At 40.8% G+C, this 14,125-nt stretch overlaps 1 protein-coding gene across 1 annotated transcript in view; it reads right to left on the bottom strand.

Annotated features, from left to right (window-relative positions):
* The window catches only part of LOC130118591 (DOMON domain-containing protein FRRS1L), a 22,756-nt gene that overhangs the window by 4,582 nt on the left and 4,049 nt on the right, over positions 1–14,125 (bottom strand). The gene's annotated exons all lie outside the window — the stretch shown is intronic.

Genomic DNA, 14,125 nt, shown 5'->3' with positions numbered 1-14,125 from the left:
GACAGATAGATAGATAGATAGATAGATAGATAGATAGATAGATAGATAGATAGATAGATAGATAGATAGATAGATAGATAGATAGATAGATAGATAGATAGATAGATAGATAGATAGATAGACAGACAGACAGACAGACAGACAGACACATAGATAGACAGACAGACAGACAGATAGATAGATACATAGATAGACAGACAGACAGACAGACAGACAGACAGACAGACAGACAGACAGATAGATAGATAGATAGATAGATAGATAGATAGATAGATAGATAGATAGATAGATAGATAGATAGATAGATAGATAGATAGATAGATAGATAGATAGATAGATAGATAGATAGATAGATAGATAGATAGATAGATAGATAGACAGACAGACAGACAGACAGACAGACAGACAGACAGACAGACAAATAGACAGACAGACAGACAGACAGACAGACAGACAGACAGATAGATAGATAGATAGATAGATAGATAGATAGATAGATAGATAGATAGATAGATAGATAGATAGATAGATAGATAGATAGATAGATAGATAGATAGATAGATAGATAGATAGATAGAATAGCAGGCTGTGTCTGTAACATTTTTGAATTGCTGCTGTCTTGGCCAGGTCTCGCTTTTAAATGAGATTTTGAATGTGAATTGTATTTTTTGTTTTTACTGGTTTCAATAAAAGCCACCCAATGACTGCTGGAATAGGCTCCAGCATCCCCGCAACCCCAAGAGCAGGATAAGCGGTTTGGATAATGAATGGATGGATGGATATTAATTGATATGTATGCAGAATAAGAGTATATATTTAAGAAAAAAAGCAATACAGGAGTAGCAGCAAAAGAACGTGAGCCGGCATGGCAGAACATTGCTGACTGAGTCAATGCGTGAGTAGCAACTGGAAAATAAAAAGGAAAGTTTTATCTCGAGTGTCTTGATGCGTGCTCAATAATCCAGGCAAGAAAATCAAAGAAGGTTGAATCAGTTCATCTGGATCCAACCTTTATACAATAAACATTGTATCCAGAAGAAGGTTGAATCGGTTCATCTGAATCCAACCTTTATATAATAAACATTGTATCCAGAAGAAGGCTGAATCAGTTCATCTGGATGCAACGTTTATATAATAAACATTGTATCCAGAAGAAAGTTGCATCGGTTCATCTGGATGCAACGTTTATATAATAAACATTGTATCCAGAAGAAGGTTGAATCGGTTCATCTGGATACAACGTTTATATAATAAACATTGTATCCAGAAGAAGGTTGAATCGGTTCATCTGGATACAACGTTTATATAATAAACATTGTATCCAGAAGAAGGTTGAATCGGTTCATCTGGATGCAACGTTTATATAATAAACATTGTATCCAGAAGAAGGTTGAATCGGTTCATCTGGATACAACGTTTATATAATAAACATTGTATCCAGAAGAAGGTTGAATCGGTTCATCTGGATACAACGTTTATATAACATTGTATCCAGAAGAAGGTTGAATCGGTTCATCTGGATACAACGTTTATATAATAAACATTGTATCCAGAAGAAGGTTGCATCGGTTCATCTGGATCCAACCTTTATTTAATAAACATTGTATCCAGAAGAAGGTTGCATCGGTTCATCTGGATCCAACCTTTATACAATAAACATTGTATCCAGAAGAAGGCTGAATCGGTTCATCTGGATCCAACCTTTATACAATAAACATTGTATCCAGAAGAAGGTTGCATCGGTTCATCTGGATCCAACCTTTATACAATAAACATTGTATCCAGAAGAAGGCTGAATCGGTTCATCTGGATCCAACCTTTATATAATAAACGTTGTATCCAGAAGAAAGTTGCATCAGTTCATCTGGATACAACGTTTATATAATAAACATTGTATCCAGAAGAAGGTTGAATCGGTTCATCTGGATACAACCTTTATATAATAAACATTGTATCCAGAAGAAGGCTGAATCGGTTCATCTGGATCCAACCTTTATACAATAAACATTGTATCCAGAAGAAGGCTGAATCGGTTCATCTGGATACAACCTTTATATAATAAACGTTGTATCCAGAAGAAAGTTGCATCAGTTCATCTGGATACAACATTTATATAATAAACATTGTATCCAGAAGAAGGTTGAATAAACGTTGTATCCAGATAAACTGATTCAACCTTCGTTGATTTTATCTGGAGGGTTCCACTTATTCAACGTGTGTGTGTGTTTAATACTTATGCGGGTGCAACCAAACAGGCCCAACTTTGCAGCACCAGAAGATGAAATATATAACAAAGCTCAAACAGGTAAGGTATAACTTCATTACAAGCAAGTGTGATGTTGTTTAGCTTACCCTGCATAATTAAACAGCATGTGATATCTTAAAGTAGTTAGGGAAATTTTCTTAGAAAAAATTGAAATGAATGAATTTTGCAGCCATCCCATCACTGCCGGTATTTATTATTTGAAAGCACCACCTAAATGCCTTTATACATACAAGTCTGCAAATGTGTGCCACGTGGACATGCTCAAATTTGACCTCCATTATAACCAATACAAAAGAGGCCAAGGCCCGAAAAACAGGTGGGGGTCCACCACCTCCACCACCGTCACAGAGGCTGAAGAGATGGTCCTCAGTCAACACAGTGTTGATGAAGGCACCTCTGGAGGACACATGGACCTACATAAGAGGTTATGTATTCAAATTAATGATATTATATATATATGTACATGCACCCTTTTGCCGGTGTTAGCTCAGTGACGCCCACCCACCCAACTTAGACACAACTTGGCACACTGATTTTCTTGTAGCGGTACACTTCTTTGTAATTGGCTGCTGTCACTTTTTCAGACCCTTAGTTGTCCTTCAGACATCATGATCTATTTTAAGTTGACTCAGAGTTGTATATTTGAAAAATTGTGATGCGCCCGGCACACTGATGTAAAAAAAAATTTAAATTAGGTGGGGCACTTTTCTGGGTAAAGTTATAATTCAACTGTCTAATCTTCATCTTCTACCAGTTACTGATGGTGTAATCTGTCTGGTGGAGCCTTCTGCCATGTCAGACCGCCATCCAGTTTAAGTGCTCTTAGTACTCCACAGGCTTTTCATAATGGGTTAGATTAGACCACAAAACATTTAATTTTAATTACAGGAGGATGATGAAGATGCCTTGTCAGCTGCCACAGAGAGGGAAGATACAGAGAGGCCTACTGAGCTTTACGCCTTAAACGTAACATCTAACAGTTGATGATATGATAGTGTTGTGCCATAATATAACCTGCACCTCCTTTAGTGTTGTGCCATAATATAACCTGCACCTCCTTTAGTGTTGTGCCATAATATAACCTGCACCTCCTTTAGGGTTGTGCCATAATATAACCTGCACATCCTTTAGTGTTGTGCATATAACCTGCATCTCCTTTAGTGTTGTGCCATAATATAACCTGCACATCCTTTAGTGTTGTGCATATAACCTGCACCTCCTTTAGTGTTGTGCATATAACCTGCATCTCCTTTAGTGTTGTGCCATAATATAACCTGCACCTCCTTTAGTGTTGTGCCATAATATAACCTGCACCTCCTTTAGTGTTGTGCATATAACCTGCATCTCCTTTAGTGTTGTGCCATAATATAACCTGCACATCCTTTAGTGTTGTGCATATAACCTGCACCTCCTTTAGTGTTGTGCCATAATATAACCTGCACCTCCTTTAGTGTTGTGCCATAATATAACCTGCACCTCCTTTAGTGTTGTGCCATAATATAACCTGCACCTCCTTTAGTGTTGTGCCATAATATAACCTGCACCTCCTTTAGTGTTGTGCCATAATATAACCTGCATCTCCTTTAGTGTTGTGCCATAATATAACCTGCATCTCCTTTAGTGTTGTGCCATAATATAACCTGCACCTCCTTTAGTGTTGTTCCATAATATAACCTGCATCTCCTTTAGTGTTGTGCCATAATATAACCTGCACCTCCTTTAGTGTTGTTCCATAATATAACCTGCATCTCCTTTAGTGTTGTTCCATAATATAACCTGCACATCCTTTAGTGTTGTGCCATAATATAACCTGCACCTCCTTTAGTGTTGTGCATATAACCTGGCTCTCCTTTAGTGTTGTGCATATAACCTGCACCTCCTTTTTCTCTAACACAGCAATGCTGGAAATTATTGGAACGCTATCGGGGCTGAGAAAACTGTTCAGATAAATGATCAATAGTGCAGAAAAACAGTAACACTCAAAACAGATAGTCACCGGGGAACGATAAAACATCCAGTCGTGGTCTGATCGCCTTCTCCCAACGGACATTTCTGTGGAGTATTTGTGCGTCAGTATCAACTGGCTCTTCAAGAAAAGGACACGCCACGTCCGGCACTTCCTCCAGCCTGCAGGCTTCAGCTGAAGAGGAGGAGAAACTCAGGGTTACTTGAAGAAAACTTGCCAGCGGGCAGGTTAGCTTAACGGAGTTTGTTGCCATCCCAGATGGCAAAATTGCTGTGGCCCGGACCCGTCCCACACCCGACACTTTCATCCAGCCCACATACCGCGTGGAATGATGGCACTTGGGCGGTCCGCTCCTGTTTGCCAGATCTGGACCAGAACCAAGCCATAGCAATGCCGCATGTGCCACATATTTGCCAAAGGTGGCCCATATTTGTTTTGTGATATTTGGACCATATTCACCATTTACCACACGGGCCACTTCAGGGTCACATCCAGATCACATGTTGCCCAGAGCACCGCGTCTTTGCCAAAAAAGGCCCACATCTGATTTGGCATATTTGGGCCATATTTGCTGTTATAGATGTGGGCCACTTCAGGCTCACATCCATTTTGTCAGGGCCAGAAGAAGGCCATCAGTGCCGCATCACTGCCTTAAGTGGCCAACATCCGGATGCTGTCTGGGATAGTAACTGAGTCAGAGTTAAGCTGAACTGGCTTTGTGAAATCCAAAACCCAAACTTCAACTCTGAGTCAACTAACTGAGTTTTCACTAAACCCACTTTCTGAAACAGGGCCCTGCTTTCTGACATCTCCCAGAAAACGAGTATTACGGGCTCTAAATATTGCTATTACTATCATCGTCTTCTTCTTCATCGTCCATCTTTAATCAGGCCTCTGTCGTTATGGAGGGGGGTGTTTGCAATGGCTCCAAGGCAACAGTAAATCAAACAGAAGCAAAAGCGGAGCAAACTGCTAACCCCACCCCACCCCACGCGCGTCTGTGGACGTCTGAACTCGTGGTCAAAATCCTACAAGACCCTGAAACAAATGAGCTTTCCACCTGCTGTATGCGGACCTGCCACTTGGTGGCGCTGTAATTCCACCGGACTCTTCCCAGGCTTGTTTGAGCCCGTTTCTGTTCGCTACCTCGACTATTAACTGTATCAAATCCAATCGAAATAGAAACTAGCGCCTTTCATATTAAAGAATACACACGTGTCTTCTTCTTTACACAATGCTTCTAGGGTAATGGGTTGTCCGTATTATTTGTTCCAGAATACGTTCAACAGTATTTGGAAAATGTCGACCCTGAAGACTTGTTAAAAAAGCATGGACGTGTCCCCTGCCAGCGTCAAGCGACTGCTGTTGCGTCCATGGGGAGCTGAGGAGCCGGGGACAGATCCGCGCGGCACAAATGGGACAAAACTCCACGAATAAATAGGCGGGAAGTCACCAATGTCACATGACCCACAAACTCACCGGAAGCGAATGTGTAAAACCCCGTTCCACGTGTGAAAATGGAGCGTGGTTCATATTCGTGGATTGTCTTCTGTGGGTTATAAATAATAAAGTCCAATAAAAACCGTCCATACCAGGACAGCTGGCTACGGCAGTAGCTTGTGTAAGAGGTCGACAGTTGTCATAGTTTAAACGATTCACGTTAAATGATTCTATCCCAATCTATTTTCTAGATCTAATGTTAGTCAAGTCATTTGAAGTTCAGAGCTCAGGTCTAGATTGTTTGCTAATGTAAACTACTAATAAGACCCGTTAGCCCCTGGCCCTTTAGCCGAGCGGTTAGTGATGTCCCCTTGTGGTGCAGTACACCCCGTATCGAATCCCGCACCGGGCAAGAAAACAACCGGTTACATTGGTGGCAGCGGTGGGATCCGGAAGTGTGCAGATCCTCAGAAGTCTCTTCGGAGCGCGGGAATAACAAAGCGCGAGGGCGCGCTTCCGATGAGGGTGACAACTGTAAACTACTAATAAGAGACGTTAGCCCCTAGCTAACGGGTCTGACCCTTTAGCCGAGCGGTTAGTGATGTCGCCTTGTGGTGCAGCACACCCGTATCGAATCCCGCACCGGGCAAGAAGATAACCGGTTACACTAACTTGCATTCGTTGCTCGAACAGGTCATCATTTTAACCTGATCGACTAGCTAGCATGTTGTTGTTGCTAACGTTACTGCGAAATGAAATGCTCTGGGGTGGGGGGGGGCTGATACCGGATCCGACCATCTTCCAAGCCGCTTATCCTACTCAGGGTCGCGGCGTGCTGGAGCCTATCCCAGCAGTCACTGGGCGGAAGGCGGGGAAACACCCTGGACAGGTCGCCAGTAACGTCACAGGGCATACTAAGACCCCGTTTACACTTGGTTTTAAAATGCGTTTTTTTCTGGGATCGGATCACAAGTGGACAGCGCTAAATACAAGTGTAAACGACCACCAAAACGTTTTGTGAACCGGGACTCAGACCACTTATTAGGTGGTCTGGGACACATTTGACCACATATCTTTTGTAGTGTAAACGCTAATGCGTCCCGATGTGTCCCCGACAAGGACGCAACAGGAAATCTTCTTCTTCTTCTTCTTCTTCTGAGTAGTCAGCAGGACACATTTGGAGACGCACGATAGACACAAGTGTAAACGGCGACGTGTCTCGCTGTCCACTTGTGATCAGATCGCCCAAAACGCATTTTAAAACCCAGTGTAAACAGGGTCAATCATATTTTTATTTAACCTTTATGTAACCAGGAGGATGCTGCTGAGATTACAAACCTCTTTTTCAAGGGAGACCTGGCCAAGGTAGGCAGCACAGTTACAAAATCACACAGGTGCAAAATCACACATTTGAAAACACAAACAAAAGACCAAGAAATGATAAAAAAAAAGTAAATTGCAAGCAGATTATAAAAACACAAGTACATGTAGTGAAATCAGCTCCAAGTACTCTCAATCTGGATTTAAAACAATGCGATGCATTAATTATATCTCAGCTGGGTATTTATCTTGACAGAATATGGAGTTTAAAAACAGTGGCGGTCAAAATGACCGCCCGCGGTCGTTCCAGTAGCTTTTAAATTCGGGTCGTTGTTTGGGACTGTTTCAATATTTATCTTCTGTTCTTTCTTTTTTTTTACATGCCATGTCTGATAGGCCCTGTTGCCTTTGTTAGATGTGTTTTCCATTTTGGTTTTCAGGTAATATTTTCACTTTTTCAGTTCGACCATGTCTCTCTGAAGTCGAAGTTGTTTAAAAATAATATTATAGTTTTTAAACCGTTAATTTTGGTGTTAATCCCTTTTTAGTAAGTCACACATTTCACACACAAGAACAAACCAAGGCGCTTTACGCAAAGATTTTAAAAAGACCTCGAATGGGAGATTGAAAACAAAACATGCAGATTGAATAACAAGAATATCAAAAGAATAAGATAAAGAGTTGAAAAAGTAATTAGCCTGAGCTGGACCAACAATACAGTACAGGGCTCATCAGGCGGAGGCAGAACCTCCCTTTAAAACCCCTTGAAATTCAATTCACAGGTGCAACCAGCCCCCGAAACCTGGAGCGGCACCTGCAGAATAACATTAAGGACGCCTCCACTTTTGCAGATTGTGGGTCTGTCACGTTTACACACTTTGTGTGTGTGTGTGTGTGTGGCTGGGTGTCACACACACACACACACACACACAATAGAATTTATTGTCCTAAAGAGGATATTTGTTTTCAGCTTTTGTGCAGAGCCTCACATACAGTAGATACACGTACACATACTGTACACACCACACATGTGTATACACACACACGGAGAACAGGGGGACAACAATACACTAACACAAGAGCTCAGAGGCTCGCTGAGTTTACAACTTCAATGGCGCAAGGAACAAAACTCCCCTGAAAGCGGCCCGTCCCCAGGTGAGGGACCCGAACCCGAGACCAGACGGAGGCAGGTGAAGAATGGGGGGGGGGGGGGGTTATTGCTCGTGCTCCACCTATCAGGGCTTTGCTGTGTGTGTTGGGTTGGGGGGTGGGAATGCACATGGTTAGCCCAACAAATGGTTCAAAAATGTCCCCACCAGTGTTGAGCCCAAACCTGGGCCCTTGATCGGCTCGATGGTATATCTCTCTGTATATTGTGTATAGTCTGTATATTCTCTGTGTATTCTGTATATTCTGTCTCTATATATTCTGTATATTCTGTATATTCTCTGTGTATTCTGTATATTCTGTCTCTATATATTCTGTATATTCTGTATATTCTGTCTCTATATATTCTATATATTCTGTATATTCTGTATATTCTCTGTGTATTCTGTATATTCTGTCTCTATATATTCTGTATATTCTGTATATTCTGTCTCTATATATTCTGTATATTCTGTATATTCTCTGTGTATTCTGTATATTCTGTCTCTATATATTCTATATATTCTATATATTCTGTATATTCTCTGTGTATTCTGTATATTCTGTCTCTATATATTCTGTATATTCTGTATATTTTGTATATTCTCTGTATATTCTCTGTATATCTCTCTCTATATTCTGTATATTCTGTCTCTGTATATTCTGTGTATATCTTTCTGTATATTCTGTATATTCTCTGTGTATTCTGTATATTCTGTCTCTATATATTCTGTATATTCTCTGTGTATTCTGTATATTCTGTCTCTATATATTCTGTATATTCTCTGTGTATTCTGTATATTCTGTCTCTATATATTCTGTATATTCTCTGTGTATTCTGTATATTCTGTCTTTATATATTCTGTATATTCTCTCTATATTCTGTATATTCTGTCTCTGTATATTCTGTGTATATCTTTCTGTATATTCTGTATATTCTCTGTGTATTCTGTATATTCTGTCTCTATATATTCTGTATATTCTGTATATTCTGTATATTCTCTGTGTATGCTGTATATTCTGTCTCTATATATTCTGTATATTGTCTCTGTATATTCTGTATATTCTCTGTGTATTCTGTATATTCTGTCTCTATATATTCTGTATATTCTCTGTGTATTCTGTATATTCTGTCTCTGTATATTCTGTATATTCTCTGTGTATGCTGTGTATTCTGTCTCTGTATATTCTGTATATTCTCTGTGTATGCTGTATATTCTGTCTCTGTATATTCTGTATATTCTCTGTGTATTCTGTATATTCTGTCTCTGTATATTCTGTATATTCTCTGTGTATGCTGTATATTCTGTCTCTATATATTCTGTATATTGTCTCTGTATATTCTGTATATTCTCTGTGTATTCTGTATATTCTGTCTCTGTATATTCTGTATATTCTCTGTGTATTCTGTATATTCTGTCTCTATATATTCTGTATATTCTCTGTGTATTCTGTTAGTATATTCTGTCTCTGTATATTCTGCATTACAGTAAATTTCACAGGCTGGTGGTGGATCCACAGCCAATGAAAGCAAATGACGCCTGCCCCAATAAACAAACAAACAAATAAATAAAAGTCTGCTGTTGTGCAAATGTGTCGTGATTGCAGTATTTTTCTGCCAGCAGCTCATGACTACAGCTTCCCATGAGAAAGACAATGTCTGTCTGAGTTGTAAAAGCAACCCACACATTCATACAAGCCCCAAAGGTTATCTATGGGGATTTAATTGTGACTGTATTTCGGAGAGGACTGGAACCAAGGTGTTCTCTACACAGGACAAACAGTCCCCATCTTTTAAGTGGTAAAAAAAAGAAGAGTATGCTCAGGTCACTTGCATATATATATATATATATATATATATATATATATATATATATATATATATACAGTGCATCCGGAAAGTATTCACACCCCTCCGCTTTCCCCACATTTTGTTATGTTACAGCCTTATTCCAAAATGGATTAAATTCCTTTTTTTCCTCTCATCAATCTGTCTCTATATATTCTGTATATTCTCTGTGTATTCTGTATATTCTGTCTCTATATATTCTGTATATTCTCTGTGTATTCTGTATATTCTGTCTTTATATATTCTGTATATTCTCTCTATATTCTGTATATTCTGTCTCTGTATATTCTGTGTATATCTTTCTGTATATTCTGTATATTCTCTGTGTATTCTGTATATTCTGTCTCTATATATTCTGTATATTCTGTATATTCTGTATATTCTCTGTGTATGCTGTATATTCTGTCTCTATATATTCTGTATATTGTCTCTGTATATTCTGTATATTCTCTGTGTATTCTGTATATTCTGTCTCTATATATTCTGTATATTCTCTGTGTATTCTGTATATTCTGTCTCTGTATATTCTGTATATTCTCTGTGTATGCTGTATATTCTGTCTCTGTATATTCTGTATATTCTCTGTGTATGCTGTATATTCTGTCTCTGTATATTCTGTATATTCTCTGTGTATTCTGTATATTCTGTCTCTGTATATTCTGTATATTCTCTGTGTATGCTGTATATTCTGTCTCTATATATTCTGTATATTGTCTCTGTATATTCTGTATATTCTCTGTGTATTCTGTATATTCTGTCTCTGTATATTCTGTATATTCTCTGTGTATTCTGTATATTCTGTCTCTATATATTCTGTATATTCTCTGTGTATTCTGTTAGTATATTCTGTCTCTGTATATTCTGCATTACAGTAAATTTCACAGGCTGGTGGTGGATCCACAGCCAATGAAAGCAAATGACGCCTGCCCCAATAAACAAACAAACAAATAAATAAAAGTCTGCTGTTGTGCAAATGTGTCGTGATTGCAGTATTTTTCTGCCAGCAGCTCATGACTACAGCTTCCCATGAGAAAGACAATGTCTGTCTGAGTTGTAAAAGCAACCCACACATTCATACAAGCCCCAAAGGTTATCTATGGGGATTTAATTGTGACTGTATTTCGGAGAGGACTGGAACCAAGGTGTTCTCTACACAGGACAAACAGTCCCCATCTTTTAAGTGGTAAAAAAAAGAAGAGTATGCTCAGGTCACTTGCATATATATATATATATATATATATATATATATATATATATATATATATATATATATATATACAGTGCATCCGGAAAGTATTCACACCCCTCCGCTTTCCCCACATTTTGTTATGTTACAGCCTTATTCCAAAATGGATTAAATTCCTTTTTTTCCTCTCATCAATCTACATACAATACCCCATAATGACAAAGTGAAAAAGGTTTTGTAGAAATTTTTCCAAATGTATTAAAAATAAAAAACTGAAATATTGCATGTACATAAGTATTCACACCCTTTACTCAGTACCTGGTTGAGGCACCCTTGGCAGCGATTACAGCCTCAAGTCTTCTTGGGTATGAAGCTACAAGCTTGGCACACCTATATTTGGGGTATTTCTCCCATTCTTCTCTGCAGATCCTCTCGAGCTCTTTAAGGTTAGATGGGGAGCGTCGCTGCACAGCTATTTTCAGGTCTTTCTAGAGATGTTCAATGGGGTTCAAGTCTGGGCTCTGGCTGGGCCACTCAAGGACATTCACAGACTTGTCCCGAAGCCACTCCTTCGTTGTCTTGGCTGTGTGCTTAGGGACGTTGTCGTGTTGAAAGGTAAACCTTCGCCCCAGTCTGAGGTCCTGAGCGCTCTGGAGCAGGTTTACATCAAGGATCTCTCTGTACCTTGCTCCATTCAGCTTTCCCTCAATCCTGACTAGTCTCCCAGTTCCTGCTGCTGAAAAACATCCCCACAGCATGATGCTGCCACCACCATGCTTCACTGTAGGGATGGTATTAGCAAGGTGATGAGAGGTCCCTGGTTTCCTCCAGGCGTGATGTTTGGCATTCAGGGCAAAGAGTTCAATCTTGGTTTCATCAGACCAGAGAATCTTGTTTCTCATGGTCTGAGAGTCCTTTAGGTGCTTTCTGGCAAACTCCAAGCGGGCTGTCATGTGCCTTTTACTGAGCAGAGGCTTCCGTCTGGCCACTCTACCATAAAGGCCTGATTGGTGGAGTGCTGCAGAGATGGTTGTCCTTCTGGAAGGTTCTCTCATCTCCACAGAGGAACGTTGGAGCTCTGTCAGAGTGACCATCGGGTTCTTGGTCACCTCCCTGACCAAGGCCCTTCTCCCCCGATTGCTCAGTTTGGCTGGGCGGCCAGCTCTAGGAAGAGTCCTGGTGGATCCAAACTTCTTCCATTTACGAATGATGAAGACCACTGTGCTCTTCGGGACCTTCAAAGCTGTAGACATTTTTTTGTACCCTTCCCCAGATCTGTGCCTCGATACAATCCTGTCTCGGAGGTCCACAGACAATTCCTTTGACGTCATGGCTTGGTTTCTGCTCTGACATGCACTGTCAACAGTGGGACCTTATATAGACAGATGTGTGCCTTTCCAAATCGTGTCCAATCCATTGAATTTACTACAGGTGGACTCCAATCAAGATGTAGAAACATCTCAAGGATGATCAGTGGAAACAGGATGAACCTGAGCTCAATTTTGAGTGTCATAGCAAAGGGTGTGAATACTTATGTACATGCAATATTTCCGTTTTTTATTTTTAATAAATTTGCAAAAATTTCTACAGAACTTTTTTCACTTTGTCATTATGGGGTATTGTGTGTAGATTGATGAGAAAAAAATGGAATTTAATCCATTTTGGAATAATGCTGTAACATAACAAAATGTGGGGAAAGTGAAGGGGTGTGAATACTTTCCGGATGCACTGTATATGCACCCTCCCAGGCAGCATCCGGATGTGGGCCACTTCAGGCAATGATGCGGCACTGGCGGCCTTCTTCTGGCCCTGACAAAACGGATGGGGGCCTGAAGTGGCCCACATGTATAACAGCAAATATGGCCCAAATATGCCAAATCAAATGTGGAGCTTTTCTGGCAAAGAAGCGGCGCTCTGGGCAACATGTGATCTGGATGTGACCCTGAAGTGGCCCGTGTGGTAAATGGTGAATATGGCCCAAATATCACAAAACAAATATGGCCCACCTTTGGCAAATACGTGGCACATGCGGCATTGCTATGGCTTGGTTCTGGCCCAGATCTGGCAAACAGGAGCGGACCGCCCAAGTGCCGTCCTTCCACGCTGTATGTGGGCCGGATGAAGGCGTCGGTGTGGGACGGGTGCGGGCAGCAGCAACGTTGCTATCTGGGCCTGGCCATCTTATCTACACTTTGACCTGCTTTGCTGAAACTCTGCGGTCGACCCGTCCCTGTAGATATGTGCTACTTGAGTGGACCAGCCTGAAGACCGTGCAGCTGGACGTCTTCATGCATAATGACGACAAAGGGATTCGCGTGCTCGGCTGGTTATCTCCCGTTTGACTTATCGGCCGATCGGTTTAGTCTGCACGCACCGTGCCAAAGTAAACTGTGTCAGCATCGCAAAACAGCTCAGCTGACTGAGCATCTTAAAGCAATATTATTGGGATTTAGACGAGCAGTAATACGGAGGTCAGAGGTGGAGAAAGTACTGTAAAATAGGTGGCATGCAGCAGAGATAAGCATGTTTTATTTCCACATCACGAGACGAGGAAAACGTTTTCTAACACTTTGTTTTTTGGGTAAAGACAGATCAATGTGTTCCTTGTAAGACACAGGACACAGCCAATTGGGTGCAATTCATTCTTGCTGTCTGACTTCTGTTTGACGTGAGCACCACCAGTCATGTATCAGAGAGAGTTGCAGAGAGATGGGGGGGGGGCTGTCAAGAAGAACGAGCTGTTCACCATCATGGCCTGTAGGTGGTGCTGGTGTAACACCATGTAAAGCAATGTACGCCAAGTCAGATTGGGAGGTTTAGGCAGGGAAGAATGACTGATGGTGGAGGCTGATCGACAGGTATGGTTCAGTGGACAGCTTCATCCATCCATCCATCCATCCATCCATCCATCCATCCATCCATCCATCCATCCGTCCATCCATCCGTCCATCC

This window comes from Lampris incognitus, chromosome 9 (assembly GCF_029633865.1).
Source record: "Lampris incognitus isolate fLamInc1 chromosome 9, fLamInc1.hap2, whole genome shotgun sequence".
Lineage (NCBI taxonomy): Eukaryota > Metazoa > Chordata > Actinopteri > Lampriformes > Lampridae > Lampris > Lampris incognitus.
Note: the sequence above shows the minus strand (reverse complement) of the source record. Positions and strands in the feature narration are given on the sequence as shown.